Source organism: Ochotona princeps, chromosome 6 (genome assembly GCF_030435755.1).
Source record: "Ochotona princeps isolate mOchPri1 chromosome 6, mOchPri1.hap1, whole genome shotgun sequence".
NCBI lineage: Eukaryota > Metazoa > Chordata > Mammalia > Lagomorpha > Ochotonidae > Ochotona > Ochotona princeps.
In genome coordinates, this window is record NC_080837.1 from 33,191,390 (window position 1) to 33,212,297 (window position 20,908).

General features: G+C 40.8%; 1 long non-coding RNA gene across 1 annotated transcript in view; it reads right to left on the reverse strand.

Annotated features, from left to right (window-relative positions):
- LOC131480456 (uncharacterized) overlaps nt 1–18,316 on the reverse strand; it is a 368,356-nt gene extending 350,040 nt beyond the window's left edge. The window contains exon 1 of the long non-coding RNA XR_009245543.1: nt 17,963–18,316. This is a non-coding gene — a long non-coding RNA (uncharacterized LOC131480456). The remainder of the gene's footprint in view (nt 1–17,962) is intronic.
- Nucleotides 18,317–20,908: the final 2,592 nt, after the last annotated feature.

The following is a 20,908-nucleotide window of genomic DNA, read 5'->3' on the forward strand; positions in this document are numbered from 1 at the left end:
TATTCAGGAAGTGAACCAGTTGACAGAAGATCTGTATCTGTTACTCTCCTTTTGAAATAAATAAGTCTGAATAAAGGAGAACACAAAATGACCTGGAAATTTTACTCCTGCAGATGTTTTGTAAAGAACTGAAACACCAGTCTATCCAAAGTAAGGTAGAGCAATGTTCATAGTAACTTGTTTATAATATCTCCAAACTAGGAATCACATGAATGCCAGTATATTGAGGATAGATAAGCAAATTGTGTACAACACAATACTCAAAAGAACTTATGCACAGCTATATATATATTGTATTTATATATATTTAATATATATTAAAAACTTAGATATAAATATATAAATGGACAAGTGTTTTAAAAATATGTATCCTGAGTGAAAGTGGCCAAAGACTGAAGAGAGTCCACTGTCTATTTTAATAAAGTTACAGAAAACACAAAAATAATCTATACTGACACAAATCATTGTTTGCCTGGAATCAAGGGTATATGAAACTACTGAGGAAGAGTTAGAGAATTTCCCAGAGAAGGAAATTAGAGAAAGGTTCTATATTTTGATAATAGGCATAATTATACATCATACCACACTAACTCATTCATAACTTTCTTATATACAAATAACTCCACAAAGTAATTAAAGCACATCTTATAGACCAATACATAGAAATACATTTCATTTTATCTCTGCATGTTGAGAGTAAACATCATTGGCTCCACTCATCTGCAGTGGTGAGCTAGCACAGTATTTTCACTTTGAAGTACTAATTTGGATCTCCTAGTATAGAAGCCTCCATTCCAAGTGGGGGTGGCGGTGGGGAAGATTGTATCAGAAGACCCAGCCATGGTTCCACTAAGCCTGAAAATTGGTATTATCAGCAGGCTACTCTAAGTTCATCATGCCAATGAGTCAACTGATCAAGAACGTTAGCTACATTGATTGACCTTGACTTTTAAGGGAAATTTGTGGCTACTACTACAGGGAATACACTAAGGAGCATCTTAGTCATTTCATGTCCTTTGGTAGACATTTACATAGGAACTGTAATATTTCAACAAAGGTTAATTGTTAATAGCTCATACATTCCTGGAATAAGGTTGGGCCTCCTAGCAGACAAGGAACCATCTGTTAAGGTGCTTTCCAAGAATGAATAGAATGGTTAGTGCAAGAAGATAATTTTATTTGGTAAAGATTTATTTATTTGTAAAGCAGAGTCACAGGGAAAGGGGGGAGACAGAGAAAGAGAGAAAAAGAGAAATCAACCTTCTGCTGGTTCATGACCTAAATTATCACAACAGCTGGGATTTAGCCAGGCTAAAGCCAGGAGCTTATCCATGTCTCCCACATGGGTGCAAGGACCCAGTGACTTGGACCATATTCTGCTGCCTTCCCAAGAATGCTAACGTGGAGCTGGACCAAAAGTGGAACAATCTGAATCTGAACTAACACCCATATGGGATGTTGTCATTGCAGGTGGCGCCTTAACCTGCAATTTCACAACACTGGACCAAGAGGTAATTTTAAAGATCAGCTATGACTATGTGACCAGTGACAGAAATGAGTTACAATAGTTCATTGTCTTATTTTGATAGAGATAAATGTGTGGATATATTAAACTATTTTCTTCCCCTGTTCCTACTTGCTATTTGCTAGTTAGCAGCCAAACCTAGATCTCACTAAGTTTGTGCAAGTATGTTCATCTAGAGGAGAATACATATTTCCAAAGGTGGATAAAGGGGCGTGGTACTTTGTCTTGGAAGACAGTGAAAATGTTAAGTACAAACAACACAGAAAGATGTGGATGCCTTACTGACAAACTGGACAGTGCTGGCTTTGCCCTGGTCATGCAGTTAAGCTGTAGCTAACGCCCCAGCCTGCTCTCAATTGTAGTCTCTGTAAGGATTGGCCATGTACTTGGGTACAGACTATGAGAAGCCGAAGTGGAAAAGTACCACTTCAATGCCCTGAAGGCTTGTGTAGGACAAGACACTGTGCAAGTGAGGTGTACTTTCATTCAACCTGTGCTGACCCTGTTGATGTGAGCACCAACCAGAGCCACAGCTCCTCCAGATATTTGTCATCCATTTCCCCAGATTCTGTCCTAAATACAAATGCCACACAGTGTTGGAACACAGTGGCTTCTCTCATACGTCCCAGCATCAAGGCCACAAGTGAAAAGAAACAGAAATGGGCCCCAGCTCCTCCACTTCCCATGCAGGTTTCTATCTTGCTACCCTAAAGTTTTCTTTCACCATCAATATGTTTGAGTCTCAAGAAACCTGTAGTTTCTGTAGAAATTGGATTTATTTAATTGCATTGTAAACATACAATTTTATAACTTGAAGACACTTAAACTTTTCAGTATCATTCAAACATACCGTGATATAATATCATTTGAACAGTTACCATGCCTTTCACATTTTGCAATATAACAATTGGATAATGAGCAATTTTTAAAGAAGAGTAGGAAGAAAAAAATTATAGGAGAATTCTGATATCTCTGTCTAAACTGGAAGACATAGAGCAAGTAGTACCTTTCTTTAGGATAGGGTTTCCTAGTAGCAGGATAATGTTGAAACACATAGATATCAAATCATTACTACATATTATAAAATTTGTCAAAGCATTTGTTGTGCTTATATAATTAGTGGTATTTACCAAAATCTTACTCGATGATCACTTATGGAGATGGGAGTCAATCAAACTCATTAAGATCAAAATCCAACGAAAACATTTCTTTTCCCTTCACAAACACTAGAAATAATCAATCATGTTTCAACCTATTTTACTCTGGACAATTGGAAGCTCTAAGTGTCTTGAAAAATGTAACCTTACAAAAAATTTTTCTCTACCTTTTCTGATATTTTCTTTGACAATGAATTATGTTTTATCAAATTATGATATATAGTCCAATTAGCTACCTGAATTATATATTAAAATAATTTGAAAATAAACTAATGTATGAATAAATGAATTAAGCAAATTCAATATTTTGTAGTGAATATTTCAATGTGCATTACTACATTTATATTGCTAATATTAAATACATATTTGCTTAATTCATTTTTATTAATAAAGAGTATTAGTCATTTGAGACCATTTCAGCTAATCTGTTCCATGAAGGACAATATTCTAAAAGGCACAGTAAAAATTATACTTCCTTGTGGGGAGCCATGCAGTTGGGTCGGATGGCATGGGTGTGTGATGAGCACTGCTCCTCGGTTAGCAGGGCTACGACGAGTTTCTGGCTGTGAGACAAGGCCCGGCAGAATGTCTCTGGTCACCTCATTGCTGCCTCACCCCATTGTATGGACACTCAATCGCCTCTCTGATGTTTCATAGAATTTTCCTAAGGGGGTAGTGTTGTTTTCCTGCTAATGTGAAATGATTCCTGTAACTGGTATAATATTTCAAATTGATCAATCATGTTATGATAAAAACATTTTTAGCGATGTAAGGTTATGACACACAGCTAAAAGTATACAATTGTACAATTGAGCCCACAATGTCTCCAAACATCCTGTTATTTACCCACTTTTGTCCTGAAGTTTGCTCTAATATAAGTAATGTTTTCCTTAAGCAATGGCTTGATAATATCTTGGAACAGATGGTAATTATGGAGGTACAAAGAGTTTGTTTACCATGTGCCTTGAACTGTTGCAACACATGATATGACACATTTTAGTTTCTCACCACAGAAAGTAAAAGTATATGGGGCATCTTCTAAAGGGAAACAAATGTGAACCCCCCAAAATGGCTTAAAATCTCAACCTTATACTGGCACTTCTATTTAGGGAAAGAAAACAGTTTATAAAAACTTCTATCCTATATTGGCACTCATATTTAGGGAAAGAAAACAGTTTATAAAGATAAAAGGAAGTTTCTTGTACAGGCCCTCTGTTTGTAGATTGGCTGAGTGGCCTTGATCCCTTTCACTGCCCTTGAACAAAAGAACAAAAAAAAATTAAATCAACAGTAAGAACAAAAACAACTGAATCAGAACTAGATGAAGGTGACAGTAATTTATGCTTGACTTGATTATAAGATTTTGCAAAGAATCTGTTATATGCTTTTATAAAACCCTTTCATTTATGATCTTTTAATTATGTACTCTTAATATTTTAAGCAATATTAGTTAGCTTGTGTTTAGTAAAAATTGATTTTGAATATAAGTAAACCACTTGTCACTATGTAACCTCATGTGCTGCCAACCGTGGAGTTTCTGGCTTCAGCCAGGTGACTGCAGGTTTCAATGAGTAATGGTTTGTTGAAAATGTTTTCTTTGAAGTAAAATAATATTTTTTAGGATTGTTTTTGTATTCTCTTAACCATGAAGTAAAAATGAAACAATTGGATATTTTGCAAAAGCTTGTGATGATTTGTGTATAAATAAAGAAGGCAACTTTTCTGAGTTGCCCATTATGAGCATCATGCCATAATGGTCCATGCCTCCTCTGCCTCTCCCTCATATCTCCTTATCATCTCTTCTCTTCATACTGTCTCTGTCTCGCCACTGATCCACGCATCCTTTGCAAGCTCCCAAGTCAGCCGGAGCAGGTCTCTGGCACTTTCTGGGACCTGGTGCCATGACCTAGTGGCTAAAGACCCTGCCTTGCATACTCCAGAATCCCATATAGGCGCTAGTTCTAATCCTGGCAGCCCTGCTTCCCATCCAGCTCCCTGCTTGTGACCTGGGAAAGCAGTCAAGGACAGCTCAAAGCCTTGGGACCCTGCACCCGGGTGGGAGACCAGGAAGAAGCTCCTGGCTCCGGGCTCCGAACTGGCTCAGTTCCAGCCACTACAACCACTTGGAGTGAATCATTGGACAGAAGATCCTCCTCTCTGTATATCTGACTTTGCAATAAAAATAAATCTTTCTTAAAAATTACACTTTCTGATAGCTATCGTTAACACTCATCCTGGTGCAATGGCTGACTCCTTCTCTTGCACATGCTAGTATGCTCTATGGGTATTTTTCCATGTCCCGGCAGCTCCACTTCCCATCCAGCTCTCTGCCTGTAGCCTTGGAAAGCAGTAGAGGATGGCCCAAAGTCTTGGAACCCTGCATCCATGTTGGTGACCTAGAAGAAGCTCCTGGTTCCTGGTTTTGTCCCAGCTCAGCACAGGCCATTGCATCCACTCAGGGAGCAAACAAGAGGATGGAACATCTTTCTCTCTGTATCTCCTTTCTGCAAACTTGCTTTCCCAATAAAAATTAACGCTAGACCTACCCCTCCTCCACGTCGACAGTCATTTTCTTTTTCACAGACTCAAAGTTATTTCAAATAAGTCCATTGGTTTCAAGAGAATCAGTTTCAGGGGTTGATCATTTAAGACACTGTGGCAATTTTTCAAATTACAAATTTATTATGTTCTAATTTTTAGATGGATCTTCTGTGTTTAACTTACTTATGATATAGTCCGAGACAATACATGGGTCTTACATTCAGTTCATTTCAACTCAAGGCAAATGTCAGCTGCATTGCGGAAGCATTGTCTTGTTTCTCTATCAATATTCTTTTATCACATGGGAGCTAATAAATTCAGTCTCACTGTCATTCCTCATCCTACATGTCCTTGTGTCATTAGCAATCACACTAAGTGAATCCTATTTAACTTAAGTCCATATCCTCTCCCAATTTACTGCCCCTTAAGTACCTCGCTGCCTTCCTAAACCCACTGCAAGGTATGTGTGCTGTCAGTAGATAGAGGACTTAAGCTTTTCCTGTTATATGCCATGAATGGAATCACTCTTTGGCAGCATTCTAAAAGCAGAGGGACTGTATCACCACCCATCTTCATCTTCTTAGTCTTGGTGATTTCCATTATGTTTCCACCAATGTGATTTATATTCAGTAACCTAATGAATTCAGTATTAAATTTTCAATCCTATTTATAGTATGATAAATTATATGGATTTTTTTCAAGCAATGAATATTTGGGTACCACTTTTATAGCTGAAAGGAAACTACAGTACCTGATTACATCTGAAGTAGATGTACTGCAAGTATTTTAATGCCTTTCAATATTTAGATTGTAGTTCACAATAAGAACAAACAAAAATCTAACCAAGTATATAGCTATTGAAATGGAATTGCCATTTTCCAAAGTATAGCAACCATTTCTTGCCACAAGATTTTACTGAAGATGCTCAACAGCAGATCACAGAGCATGAGATGTTGGCCAAGGAGATGGTATAGAAAGAGCAACAACAACAAACCCTTAATGAATTCCCTAATCATGTAAGTCATTGGTGAAAAACAAAACACTGTTACGATTGCTTCATAAATTAAATCCTGGCCTGACTTTTCCAAAAATAGCACAAAGTAGATTGAAAACATCAAGATTCATGTTTTTCAGAAAGGCGGGGAGGATTGTCTCCCAGGATAATGAAGATCAAAGATGCTGTGATAAGAGCACTTTAAAATCAGCAATCCCAATCCCAAGGATGAATTACCCTCTGCTATATACGTGAAGGTATGTCTCTACCCACAAAACAATTTCACTAAGATGGTAACTACCGAGCTAGAAGAGCACACAGCTCATGGGGAGGTGCATGTCTACCCTCCCTATCAGAGGATGCAAGCAAGATGCAGAATGTCCGAGGCAGTTTGTAACACAGCAGTGTCATCTTCTAGGTCCTACCGCCCCAGCTGCTTTTCCTTCCCGAGCTCTTTGCTCTAGCTTCTTTCCTTTAGCTTTTTTTTTTTTCTTTGCAACACTGACACACCCCTTTTTGGCCCTTCTCACCGCCTGTCGGGTTCCAGATTTATGGTTGTTTTCTTGCAGCTTAGAGGCTGCTGAGCTAGCACAATGGGTAGCCCGAGGCAAGTCTCCCTGGCCTTCAATCTCCCGCATTAAGATTCAGCACTGCTTACCACAAGGGCCAGCTACTGCATCATTTATTATTGTTTTGACCAATTTCGCACTTACTGTTAACTAAAGTTTTAGAAGCCAAACAGAAAACAGCACCCGATCCTTGGTGTGTTTGCAGGCACCAGGTGCTAGGAGCAGTCAGGTGATTCTCTGGCAGGGACAGCTTGGGGACCAGGATCTGAACGAACTCAAGCAAACACAAATCATAGGGAGGATTGTTTCAATCAACAAAAGAAAGACAGCTTACAATAGTATTCCAATCCACTTGATTATAATTAAACCTAAAACATGGAATTAAGAATTACAAAATTGCCTGGCATATATGATGGTTATAAAGTTTACCATGGAGTAAACTTCAGAGTTTTCTGGATGACTAACTGCTATACAAAATGCTTTTTTTTTTTTTAACTTCAAAGTCACAGATACAGAGAAAGTGGGAGAGATGGAGAGCTTCCATCTGCTGGTTCATTTCTAAACTGGCCACAATGGCTGGAGCAGGACTGGTACCACATCAGTAGCTGGAGGTTCATCTATGTCTCCTCCATGGGTGGAGGGGACTGAGGCCTTGGGTCATCCTCTGCTGCTTTTCCAGGGTCGTAAGCAGGAACTGGTTTGGAAGTGGAGTAGCTAGGACTAGAATCAGCACACATAAGGGATGCCAGTGCTGCAGGCAGAGGAATAGCTTGTGCCAGTCCCCCAAGTGCTTCTTTGTAAATGAGAAAGATCTCAGTCATGATTCTGCCGTAGGAGTCGGTTAGAGTTGGCTTCCTTTTGTCACTGAAGCACACCAAGCTACCGGTTCTACATCTCTAAAGCCAGAACAATGTCTACTTGGTAGAGTTATTCTACATGTTCAAGATAATATTTTTGTTAAAATTTATTTACTTTTATTGGAAAGGCAGATATACAGAAAGGAGGAGAGACAGAGGAGATCTTCCATATAAGGGTTCACTCCCCAAGTGGCTACAATGGCCAGAGCTGAGCCAATCCGAAACCCAGAGCTTTGTCGGAACCTGAACAGGGTTCCAAGGCTTTGGGTCGTTCTCGACTGCTTTCCCAGGGAAAGTAGGACTGCTGGGATTAGAACCATTGCCCATATGGGATCCCGGCGCATTCAAGGCAAGGACATTAGCCAATAGGCTACTGTGCCGGGCCCAAAGAGAATTTTTTTAAAGATAGTATTAATAAATGAACAAATAGGGCCTAGCACTGTGGCCCAGCAGCTAAAGTCCTCGCCTTGAACATGCCAGGATCCCATATGGGCGCCGGTTCTAATCCCGGTAGCTCCACTTCCCATCCAGCTCCCTGCTTATAGTCTGGGAAAGCAGTCGAGGACAGCCCAAAACCCTGGGACTCTGCACCTGTGTGGGAGACCTGGAAGAAGTTCCTGGATCCTGGCTCCGGATCGGCATAGCATTGGCTGTTGCGCTCACTTGGGGAGTGAATCATCGGACAGAAGATCTTCCTCACTGTCTCTCCTCTCTGTATATCTTTCTTTCCAATAAAAATAAATAAATCTTTTAAAAAAATGAGCAAATAGGTGCATTTAACAAACTAAAATTGTGGCATGCCATACAAGTATGCATATATGTAACACTTTTATAGTTACTCTGCCATAGGATGTATGTTCGTATATGCCATTTTCGGTGATATTATTTCAAACATATTGATGGTCTTTTTCCCACACACACTCATTCTGTCATTTTGCCTATTTCATCCTGATCCACTCCACCCATAAATCCATCTATATTTTGTTAAAAGAGCTAAAACCATGTAAGACTCCTCAATTCCTATGAAGAAAGGAGAGGGAAATAGGAAAATCTCAGCAAGTGAAGAATAAAAATATTTTCCAAATTATACCCTTGTCCTTGACAATCCATTTTATTCAACCTACAGTGACATTAACATAGATCAGAGAGAGAGAGAGACTGGTTTATGCTAACAGTAGCTTTATCTCAGACAAGTTTTCATTGGAAATGACTCTCTTGCTTTCCAGTTGTATTTCAACCTTCACCCGCCTTTCCAGCTCCGGATGGATTGTTCTGCTCCAAGGATGGCTCCTCATGTCAGTTTCTACCTTATTGGTTGAATTCTTTGATGACATAGCACCCATCATAGGGGTGGAACAAACAGGTAAAAGGTATCCTCACTTGTCTTGTACTGATATTTCACAAGTCTGTGGTTAAATGTGGCACTCTACATTTTCCTTAAAAAGCTGCTTTCCCTCTCCATTTTCCTGCATGAGACTTTTCTTTTTTTTTTTTTTTTTAGAATTTTTTTTTTTTATTATTATTGGAAAGCCGGATATACAGAGAGGAGGAGAGACAGAGAGGAAGATCTTCCATCTGATGTTTCACTCCCCAAGTGAGCCGCAACGGGCCGGTGCGCGCCAATCCGATGCAGGGACCAGGAACCTCTTCCGGGTCTCCCACACGGGTATAGGGTCCCAAAGCATTGGGCCGTCCTCTCCTGCTTTCCCAGGCCACAAGCAGGGAGCTGGATGGGAAGTGGAGCTGCCGGGATTAGAACTGACGCCCATATGGGATCCCGGGGCTTTCAAGGCAAGGACTTTAGCCACTGGGCCACGCCGCCGGGCCCTGCATGAGACTTTTCTAAGACTTCTTAAATCATTTATTATTTGAAGTTTGTTAAATACTTTGTATTACTGTATTTGCAGTTTGAAATTATTCTACATACAAAATCAGCTTTAGTTATAAAAGACAATTGCATGCATTGGCTTGTATTTAAAATGGTTCATCTAGGATTACTTTGGTGTTTTTCAGAAGAGAAAGAAAGATCTATTGTCTTAGGCATTCTGGTAGAGTGGGTTAAGCTGCTGCTTGGGATGCTGCTAACCTGTATCAGGGTACCTGAGCTGGAGTTTTGACTCTATTCCTGATTGGAGTTTCCTGCTAACACACATAAGGGGGCACTACATGATGTCTCAAGTACTTGGATTCCTGTCACCAGTATCGGAGACCCAGACGGAGTTTCTGGCTCCAGGCTTTGGCCAGGCTCAGCCACAGCTATTGCAGACACTTAAGGAAATCGAACAGCAGGTGGGATATGGCTTTTTCTGTCTTTCAGACAAATAAAAATACACTTTAAAATTTTAAAAGGTGACAAATAATTTCAAATGTAGAATTGAAAAGCCAGACAGAACATTTCTGTATAAAATGAGAATTTCTATTTCAGTAGTTAAAACTTCTCTCTCTCTCCCTCCTTCCCTCCCTCCTCTCTCCCTCTCTGAGAGAGATTCCATTGCTCCTGGTATAACAGAGGTCCACTTCCCATCTTGCCCTTTTACTCAAAAATGAAATCAGAACTTTAAGCTTTTTCAAGCCACAATGACCTCTGAATTTCATCTTATTTATATTTACAATAACTTCATAAGGCACTTTATGCTGATTTCATTTTAAAGATGTTACAATAGGTTTCAAAAAGTTTAATACTTTTACCTCCTCTCAGGTCAAATAATTAATACGTAGCAGAGCTGGGATTTAAACTGGGCCCTTTCTCGTACCAGAACCCACACGAGCCATGTCAAACAGTGTTTCTCCTGGGAGGATAATAAAAACGTTGGTGATTTTCATCGACGTTAAGTCATCAAATGGAAAAGGGGCTTTAAAGAGGATATAATATGAACATTGACAGAAGGAACAAAATACATTAAAAAAAAGCTGTAGGAAACTGAAACAGCCAAGTGTCCATCAACTGATGAATGGGGAAAGAAAAGGTGGGATACATACACAATGGACTAGTGCTCAACCATCAGAAAAACTGACATCCTATCATTTGCAACAATATGCATCAAACCAGGGGCTGCTGCGTTCAGTGAAATAAGCCAAAGACAAGCACTGCATGAGCTCACTCCTAGGCAGAGTCCAAAAAAAGGCGAATTCATAGAGGTTAAAAAAATATAATGATGGTTAGCAGAAACTAGGTGAATTGTAGAGAGAAAGAAAGGGATGAGGAAAAACTGATCAATGGATATCAACTTGTAGATAGATGGCAGAAAGGTGTTCTCAAGTCAATACTGCAACTATCAATAGCATATATTGCATATTTTGCTTTTTGAAAAAAAACTAGAAGAAAATATGTTGGGTGTTATCACTATAAAGACATCACAAATAAGTGGATATATAAGTGTTCTGTTCATTGAACATTGAAACATCACATTGTACCCCCAAAACATGCACAATACTGAGGTATCAAGTTGTTGTTACTTTTTTTTTTTTAAGTAATAAGGAATTTAAGCACAGAAATGCTTAATCCATAAGTGAAGAATACCAACCTACTTGTCTGCTCGTCTGGTTGTCTAACGCAAAGGAGAAAATTAGAAATATTCCTGCGAAATGACAATGGAAACTCCTTGGAGGTCTTGAAGGAAGCCTGAGGGGTTTGGATTTTATTCTGCAAGTGACGGGGCACTTAGGAAGGGCCTGTGAAAAGCAAGATGTGTTTCGAGAAAAGCAACATGGAAGAATTTCAGTAGGAAAAACTGGCCTGGGAAACCGAACTTGCCGGGGCGGTTCTCCAGTCCTCAGAGTAGTCAGAGAAGAGAAGCCCGGGCTCACAATGATGGGCAGACAATGAGAAAGAAGGAAGGTAACACCCAGAGTGTTAAAGGAGGGACAGGAGGTTATTCTGGAGGCCTCTCCCACCTCTGCTTTTCTCACAAACCTGTCCCAATTTGCATGTAAGTCCTAGACAAGGTGGAGCTGTTATAAAAAAAAAAATAGAAACTGTAAACTCAGGTCAGGAAACAAGTAGAAACTTTAAGCCAACACTTGAGGAGACAGTATTCTAACTCAAAGTCAGTGGCACTAAAAATAAACATTACTCCAGGGAGGGTTGGTAATGGTAAGACAAAACAAAATTGACAGGTGAATCTACACAATTAGTTTGATATATCTCAGGCTGAAATTCCACTTTTGGAAAGAAAAAGACATGAACAATGGAAAATCAAGTGAGTTGTTTAGTGAACAAAAGAATTCAATCCTTCTTAGTTAAAGGACTGCCCTCCAGCTGATCACTACATATTTTCACTTTCTCCTGTCATTAAAGATAAAATAAAGTGTAAATAAACCTGAAACCACACATTTAAAGCTAACACATGCAATTTAGATAAAGGTGATAACAGATAATAAAATAAAGGAGATGGAAGAGCAAACTAAAAATTGAGACTAGATAGATACAATAAAAAGATAAAACAAAAAAAAGTCTAAAGTAAATAAACATTGACTAAAGAGTATACTAAGACTAAAAGAGCTTCCTTTTAAAAGGAGAGAAAAGTATTGTGAGCAGGGAATTAACGTTTGAGAGAAACAGACCTACAAGCTTCTAGCAGTCCCTCTGCCCCACTTCTCTCTGAAGCCCAGCTTTACTCTAAGGATCCACTGCCAAGTGTGGAAGAGCCCTGGAAAATGTAGTCTCCTATGGAAACCTTAAGAAGGCCTACTTTCGTCTCCAATACCCAGACTTCTTTACATATCTGGCGGCTGGAATGACACACCTTCAACCCACTTTTTCTACCCACATCCTACAAGTTAGCAAAGTCTCTTATACACGCTACAAGAAGATCGACTGGGAATATTTAGCATCTTGAGGACTGCACATATAGAAAGCAAGGGAGGGATGAAAGGAATCCCAGCATCCCACATCTTCATCCAAGGCTTCTGAAGGTACCAAGTAGGATTTGCCATGAGAGACATCCCTTATTTGGGAAACCTGAAACAGAGCATCTCAAAGATAAATCCCGTGGAGACCAATCAGCAAGAACCACTAGAATAAACATTTGTGTCCAATTCCTTTGTCTTTTGAAATCTTATTTTGAATGAATTTAACAATAAGTCTTTACACTGATGAACCAGTGACTCAAAACTTTCTGGTCTTCGGAGCTACTGTTTAGCTATAAAAGAGCCACGGCAATCTGACGTGGTCGTAAGTTACAGACACAGCCAAGAATGGGAGGATGTGTCACTGGAGCCAACCTGCTGCATGTGGCTATTGACTCCGCCCCTCCCTGGCTGGACAATTTCCAGCAAGATATTTCAGCTTGCATTTACCTTAAATTCATCTTTCAAGCAGACATAATGCTAAACAATACTGACACAGGAAAGATGGCTTAAAGTGCTAGGACACAGAAGATCCAGTATAAAAACTGTACTTCCTAACTATGAGCTTGTACTGTTATTATTCTAATAGCCAAAGATGGCTTTTGTTTAGAACAACAACAACAAAAAAAAGATGGCTAGAAACCTGGAATTTTAAAAGAAATCTCAAATGACACAGAAGCATTTGTTTTGCTGTTATAATCCTAGGATAAAAGGGAAGGAAAAAAAAAACAAAAAAACCTCAAGCTTTAGATAAAATTTCTAATAATACCACCTGATTTTTTTTAATGAAAGCTTTGACAAAATGTTGATTCAAGAGTCACAAAAAACATTAGAATAAGCACTGATTCTGTGACTTAGCATGAGTCAGGCCTTATCAAAAGTATTCTGTATTTGTTATCTAATTGATCGCAATAGCAATGTTATAAGGCAGGTGCTACTAAGAATCTAGTTTACTATTGAAAATTACAGTGTGGCTGAGTAACTTGCCCAAGGTCCTGCACCTTGTGTGTGGGGCATCCAAACGCAGCTCTGACATTATTTGCATAGCTAGGCTTTCTAAGAGTTCCATAGTTAAAGTAAAATTACATTTTCTGCTCTTCACAGAATACCACACATATTTGGTGGGTTGTCTTTCTAATACCCTTTTTTCTTCTGGGATGCTGTACTTGAACTTCTGTTCCCGTGAGCTTCATGATGTGACCTTGGTGTCCTTCCCCAGGTCCTGATCTCTTGTTCTAGGTTGTGTGTCATCATCTTTACTCCAAAATCTGCTTGATTTAAGCTTTTGCTTTGAAACTTATTAGCATAGATGTGTATCAACACACAACAGGCCTAAGAGATAAGTGTATTTTTCCATGAGAAATTTTAAATGCATACTAGTGCTATTTAGAAAGTTCACAGAAATATGTATTATAAAAAAAATCTACACATGGATTCCAAAAAATTTGCAAAAATATTTGATGCCATCTTTTAATAAACTGAAATATATTTGTGTTCCTATATGCTTAATACTGTTCATTGATGTAAAAGATTATTCTGAAATCAACATACAATATTTCAAGACTGTTCAAAACCAAATCTGAATAATCACAGAGTCAACCCGGCATTTTTCTCTCTCCATTCCTCCCTCCCTTTCCCTCTCATTTTAGTGAACGTTTATAATAGTTCAAAACATTTCCTTTTCAGTCCTCTCCACTCTCTCCTGACATCCCATTCAGTAGGCATAAAACTAAAATCAAAACCTCTGGAATAAAACATGAAGATGATGGCCCTAGGTTGTACCATCAACCATGAGCAAGATACTTTTGAGAAGTGTGAAGAAAAAACTAGATTCGCAGAGAATGTGCCAATGCGGAGTGGATGAAATGGTGACCACAACACACAGAGGATCCATAGTATAGAAATCACAACAGGATGTTGTAATGCCACCTCCGCTCATTGATTTATGGAATCGACTCCAGAGGTGCCACTAAGCTATAGTCCCAAAGGCACAGTGCGGCATTGCCCAATCAATTCATAGGGTGACCCCACAACATCAGTCAACGGGGGTTAGTGGTCATGTAAAATTCATGGCGAAAGAAGCGCTTTTAAGGAAGCCCTTAATCAAAAGTAATTAGTACAGGAGGTGATGGAAGATCCATTTAGCCCCATGTATATGCAGTAATTTAAAGCAATCTTAAGTGGGGTTGGCCTTGGGGGCATCTTCCCAAAATCAAATTCAGTTTGAATCAAATTGTTCAAAATGGATCTGAACATATGTTTCCTTCACTTACCAGACCCAATCCTGACCCACTGCCAAGCCTGGAGAGGGTCCTGTGATTGTGTTTGCATGTTCTACCCTAGAGTTAGAAAGTGAAGGAACACATCAGAAATCATTGAAAACATCTATTGTTTCCCTTATGACTCAACACAAATATATAGAGAATTGCATAGGCAAAAATCAAAAACTAAAAAAACACTACTACCATTCAGCACTAAGTATTGCTAATATTTTGAAATATGGCTTCCTAGGGCTTTTTGTTTGCCTTTGGGTACACCGATGGTGTCTCAAGCTTTTCTTTACTGTTCATTCTCATTTTTGAGTCTCCCCCAGAAAAGAATTCTGCAGGACCTCCAGGAGAATTCAGGTTTTGTTACTATAGCAGGAAGGCAATGACCCAGTTAACTGGTGAACTTGACTCTGCTTGACCCACAAAACAGTTAACAAGAAACACAAGAACCCCAAGAAAGCTAAGCACAGAGTTTATGACAGGATAATAGACTTGGGGAGAGTCCACCTGAGATGCATACCCAAAGACTGACTGACAGTCACTCAGGAGTTGAGACAAGTTCTGGGTTGCCTAACAGGTGAACAATGGAGCATCAAATGGAGGGACCCCCAAACTTGGCCACCCTCCACTCCTCCTGTTACAGCGCCTGTTGGATAGGAGCTGAATCAACACCTCCAGGTTTCTTGTGGCAGCAAAGCCATCATCACCACGGTCAGGTGCACCAAGGATGGGATGCATTTGAGCCACTGACAGGACAATGACGTGACAAAGCAGGCCTGCCTGTGAGCCAACAACACTCCCAGGGGAACACAGTGAGCTCTGCATTTCCCCCCTGGGCAAGGGCAAACACATCACATTTTCTTGTTTACTCTGCTTTCTGAGACCAACTGGATGTTTCCTTATGTTGAAAAGACTTTAATTTCCTTCGAGTTCCTCAGAAAAGTCAATCTTGCACAGTCTCTTTGTATCTGAAATATTTTCACAAAGCACGTATATTCCTCATTTAAACCCGAGATCACTGGATGATAACTTTAATTAACACAACAAAGATGCCTCAGGACCTCGGAGATTTTTGCCACCGTAATCACATCGTACAAATTATTCTGAGAGCTGCAACTACCATCACCACCACCACACAATTCTCAGTGTGTTTGACATACACTAACAAACATTGGGCTGACAGACATATGGAAAAAGATATGTATGGGCACATATGGAGAGAGTTAATGGCATCATTTGTTCAGCTTCCAACCCCTTGGGGAACAGTCAGCTCAGTTCTTCCAGCTCAGGCAAGTTGGTGCTCTGTGTGACAGAAAAGGAGCTTCCTTCACCCAAGCCACGCTGCAGCACAGTCACATCCATCAACTCCAGCCTGTCTCTCCGCAGGATGCCCACGGGATTGCACGGACCGGGCTTACCGCTTCTCTGTTGCTTCCCAAAGGGTTGGGCAGGCACTGGGCTGCTATCTAACCAGGAGTAGGCTGGCCTCTTGGGAAGTAAGGAAACTTATTCTCTAACTTGAGAGTACCAGACTATTTTTTCTAATTTGCAATGGTTCTATATATATATATTATTCCTATGTTGTCATGATAGAGTAATAGCACTAGATAAGCAAGACTTTTCTGTAATCTACTGCGTACCGGAGTCTGACCCCAGGAACACCCAAAGCCTGGCTTTGGGGAGACATTCCAGGGCCTATGGCCACTCAGATTGAGGGGCAGCTTGCTTTACTTTTTTCCCCAACATTTTATTCCTCTTTGTATCCCTTGCACATGGAAGCTGCTTTATGAATTTTTATTGAATAAATAATAAATCAAAGTGTGACCCGAGCTGTGCCACTGTCTCTCTGGGACTTATTTCCCCACTGAAATATTGGGAGTTGGACTAGATATTTCTAAGTTGCCCTCCAAGCACCAACACCCTCTAAGGTGATGCTACTAGTACCTTATCTGCACTAACTATTTTTCTGCCTGCACTGCTTTCTTTCCTGTACCATTACAGGTGGGTCTTTTAAAACAATTCATGAAAAACAAGACCTGGAGCTTTCCCTACAGTTTTATGCATCTGGAGAAAGAATCTTCCAAGCAACAAAGGGTAGTCCTGTGGAACAAGGTGCCCATGTAAGCCAGGCCAGAGCCGAGGAGAGAGACCAGCATGGACATGAGCTGTTGGTCATCAGGGATTTGTCACCAAGGCTTAGCCAGCCTTACACAGTGCAATCCCTTCTGTGTTTACTTATTCTGTTTTCCAAGTCATTTTCTGGTTCAAGTCTGATTTTTTAATACCAAGGAGAAGATTCTACCAAGGGAAAACATGTTTCTTATCATTTGTTAATCATGGTTTAAGCACACCGTAGGTGGAATATACCCCTCAAAGACATCGAGGTCTCCAGCCCAGTGCATGTGAGTATTTCTTGACATGCAAAACTGGTTTGGAAGATGTGGTCAAACTGAGAATTCCCAGACAGGCAGATTCTCCTTCACCTCCGGGGTGGGACTTCATTGTCATGGATAAGACATCATGCAAGAGGAGGGCAGGGGGTGATTTGACCGAGAAAAGGGAGATAATAGGAATCCTCCAGGTTCTGAGCCGCCTCCTGCTTCCAAGAGACAAAGGGTCAGGAGTAAGAGAAGGGAATACATTCTGCTGCAGCCTCTAGAATCCTGCGCCAAAGGCAGACACTCCCCGAGGTCCTCCACAACTAAAGAATGTATCTCTGCCAGTTTTAAGCCATAACGTGGAGACATTCATTACAGAGGCGGTAAGAAACCAACACAGACACAAACGCTGTGAGATTAGCACTAATGGTGCCTTGTCTAAGTCAGACTGGTTTTCGATAACATTCGAAAATGCAGACCGGCAACAATCTAAAATCTAGTTTCCGGATATGCAGGCTCTGGATCCCACATGGCAAAGTTTTTTGGAGAAGCCCCTTGCTTCTTGGAGGCAACACCTTCAACTCTGATTCGCACTGTCAGTCTGAGACAGTATTCAGCTTTGCCCACTCCAGTCCCTCTGTGGAGTAAATAAGGGACACTAGCTGAATGACTTTTGCCTATCACCATAAGGAATCTCATTGGGTGTGACAAACCAGAAGCCACAAGGACATACTGAGTTTGTGTAATATCAACAGGTACACCAGCTCTCATCCAAATGCAGCTACTCCCCACTGGTCCTTCATTACAGGATACTCTTACTAACCTCCCACTGACATCAGCTTCATTCAGTCTTGACTAGACTGCTGGTGGAGTGGTATTTCTCAAACTTTAATATGCATGGTATGCGCAGAAATCATCTAGGGATCTTGTTAAAATGCAAATTCTGTATCTGTAGGTCTGAGGACCTGAAGTTCCAAATTGTAATAAGCTCCCAAGTGATGCCGATGCTGCTTGCTGGTCTGCACACCGCACTTCGGCAAAGTTCTACAACATCCGGTGGAAGTTTGGGCCTAACTGAACTCAAGTCAGCACCGCTAACAGCACAGCTGCGTGGGAGTCTGAACTCCGACTACAGGTGATTTTGGAATGCCTTCTCTAGCTATCCTGGTCTGGTTCATTCTTCCTTGTCTCAGTTTAAACATAAAGCACTTCCTGTTTGATTTAGACACATAACACACACCCTCCAGATTCTTTCCTTATGATGTAAGCACTGACCTGGGAGGATTCTATTAATCCTTTCCAAATTTCAGTACTTCCCCAGGTCCTTGAAATCTGACCCTAAAATTTTCCTTTCCAATTGGTTCAGCCCTTCCATAAAGTCTTACTCTTCTGGTTTGGCTTTGTATCCAAGCATAAACTCATCAGGGTGTGAGTCTCACGAGTTATCATGAGCCCAGGTCACCAACAAGCTGGCTTGCCTTTCCATGTTCCCAGCAATATCTCAGAATCTGTTTCTATCTCTTCCAGTTCTAAAACTGCCATTCCCTATTGCATTCTTTATTGATTTCAGTTTCTGGTCTGAGTAATGACTCTGGTCTTTGGTTAATTTATGAAGCACAGACAACTGGCATACCCCACACCCCATAAAGGAGCAAATATTTCCTCCTTCACCACCTGCCTGGAATTCTTCCACTTAACCAGTTTCCTCTGGCCTGCAGTGAAGGGCTTCCCAGCTCTCTGCTGCCCTCTTCTGGCGCCTCGTATCAAGACTTGCACCAAACTTTGGATGACAAGAAACCCTGACCATTTCAGATTTGAAATGATTTAAGAGCCCTAGGAGGTAGACCAAACCGGAAAGTATCCCTGAATTTCTACTATCTCTATCAGCACTTCTCTAAAATACTAGTTGAAGTGTATACATCAAAGGAAAACACCAATAGTACAATGCAAATCACAGAGGAAGTAAATTTTGGAACAAATTTGAAGAAATTCCTTTTGGCTAAACTCCTTGTTGGAAGACATCAAAAATGTGTTTCCCCATGGATCCCACTTCTGTCCAACTGATTGAGAGAAGTACTGATGGCTTACAGTTTCCTTCTCCTTCCTGGTGAACGCTGTATTAAGAGCTTCTTAAAGTGACTAGAGCGGATAAGTGGTGACATAAATGCGGGTCCCACGTTGGTAGGTGATTTCTGAAAAATTTAAGGAGCTGTTCCCTCCAGACTTCTCATCTAAAGGGAAGTACAGTTCATGCCTTCAGCTTACAGATCACAGTTCCCAACTGGACCTTGTTCTCAGCCCACCTCGCTGCACTTGTCCAGCTTTGCCCTTCATTCACACTGTATCTTCAGAAAGCGCAGCAGGAACATCTTGTCCTAAGCATTCCAGCAGTGCAGTTTCAGACCACTCAGGGCACCCACTCCAGCTTCATATCCCTCACGCAGCATCCACTTCCGTATCAGTGCTGCGCCAGCGGACAGACCCAGGCTATCCAGGCTGTGGCACAGGAACAGACCAGAGGAGCTAACTAGCGTTAGAATGGGGCCCTATGGTACTATCTCCTCACTGATCTTCCCTCAGTTGCAATTCATACCATCCTTCATCCCTGTCGTACTCATCCTGAACATCACCCCGCCGCTAGAAGACTCTCTTGTGACATCCTCTACTGAGCAGCTTCTCGCTGCACTCAGAAGCCAACTCTCCTGACCCCCTGCCTCTCCTGAGTTGAAGGGATTCTTTTGTGTACCTACTGTTTAGCATTTAACATGCGAGGATTTTCTTTTCAAAATGTACAAGTACTCTATCTTTCTAAACACGTGGTATCTGTTGTTATTACACTGCAATGCTTTCTCACAGCACAGTCATTGTATGTTTTCATTGTTCTGGGAAGGGAACATTTGAAGCACACAGTGGTAGTGGTTAACATTTACTAATTGCACTTCGTCCAAGTTTCATTAGCTCCATTCTTGGAAGTAAATCTGAATCCTGCCACCCATCCTTCCAAACTTTGAGTGACATGTTTCCCCCACCTCCCAATTCTTCAGGGTTTCCCCAGGCTTTCCTTATTCCTTGAAGCCAGACCTCACAGTTCTTACCCACGCCAACACACATGATCACCGTAAGCAGTCAGCTTCAAACCGCCTTTTCTCCTAAGTTTATTCTGCTTAGCTACACGATCACTGACAAGATCAAATTTGCATTTTTAGCAGGCATTGTCGTGGAATTTTACTCTATTATTCCGAGTTCCTCTTCTACTTAAGCTACTTTGTGTTGTATAGGTGACTGCATAGATATCAGAAAACAATTTGATTTTATTCATCTTCTTAAAAAATCTGTAAACCTTAACACATTATATATACAGCAATACCACTCTTCCTTGCGGTGGAAATACTTTCAATTAAGGGAAAACAAATGCTCCTGTAGTATTCCAAGCCCTTCTTGGAGAAAACATTTCAATTCAGTTAGAGCCCTTGCCTAGAGTGCACTTTGCAGTGGGGAAGGTGGCAGAGCGCTTCATTTTGCTCTGGTTTGCTTTGCTCTGCTTTGCCCCTCCTGGGTAGGCCCTGCCCAGCATAGTTTGTCCTGGCTGCTTACCAGAAGTCTTTACTTTGTTAAATGGATCTTATCTGGGTCATAGTGCTAGACTCTTTGCTCTGTGACTGCTGTGTGGCCTGTGAGTTTCTCAGGTAGAGAAATTTCCCACAATGGGACTCCCCGCATGGAGGTACCTACCTGCTCTGTCACCCAAGGGAACTGTCCAAAGCATCTG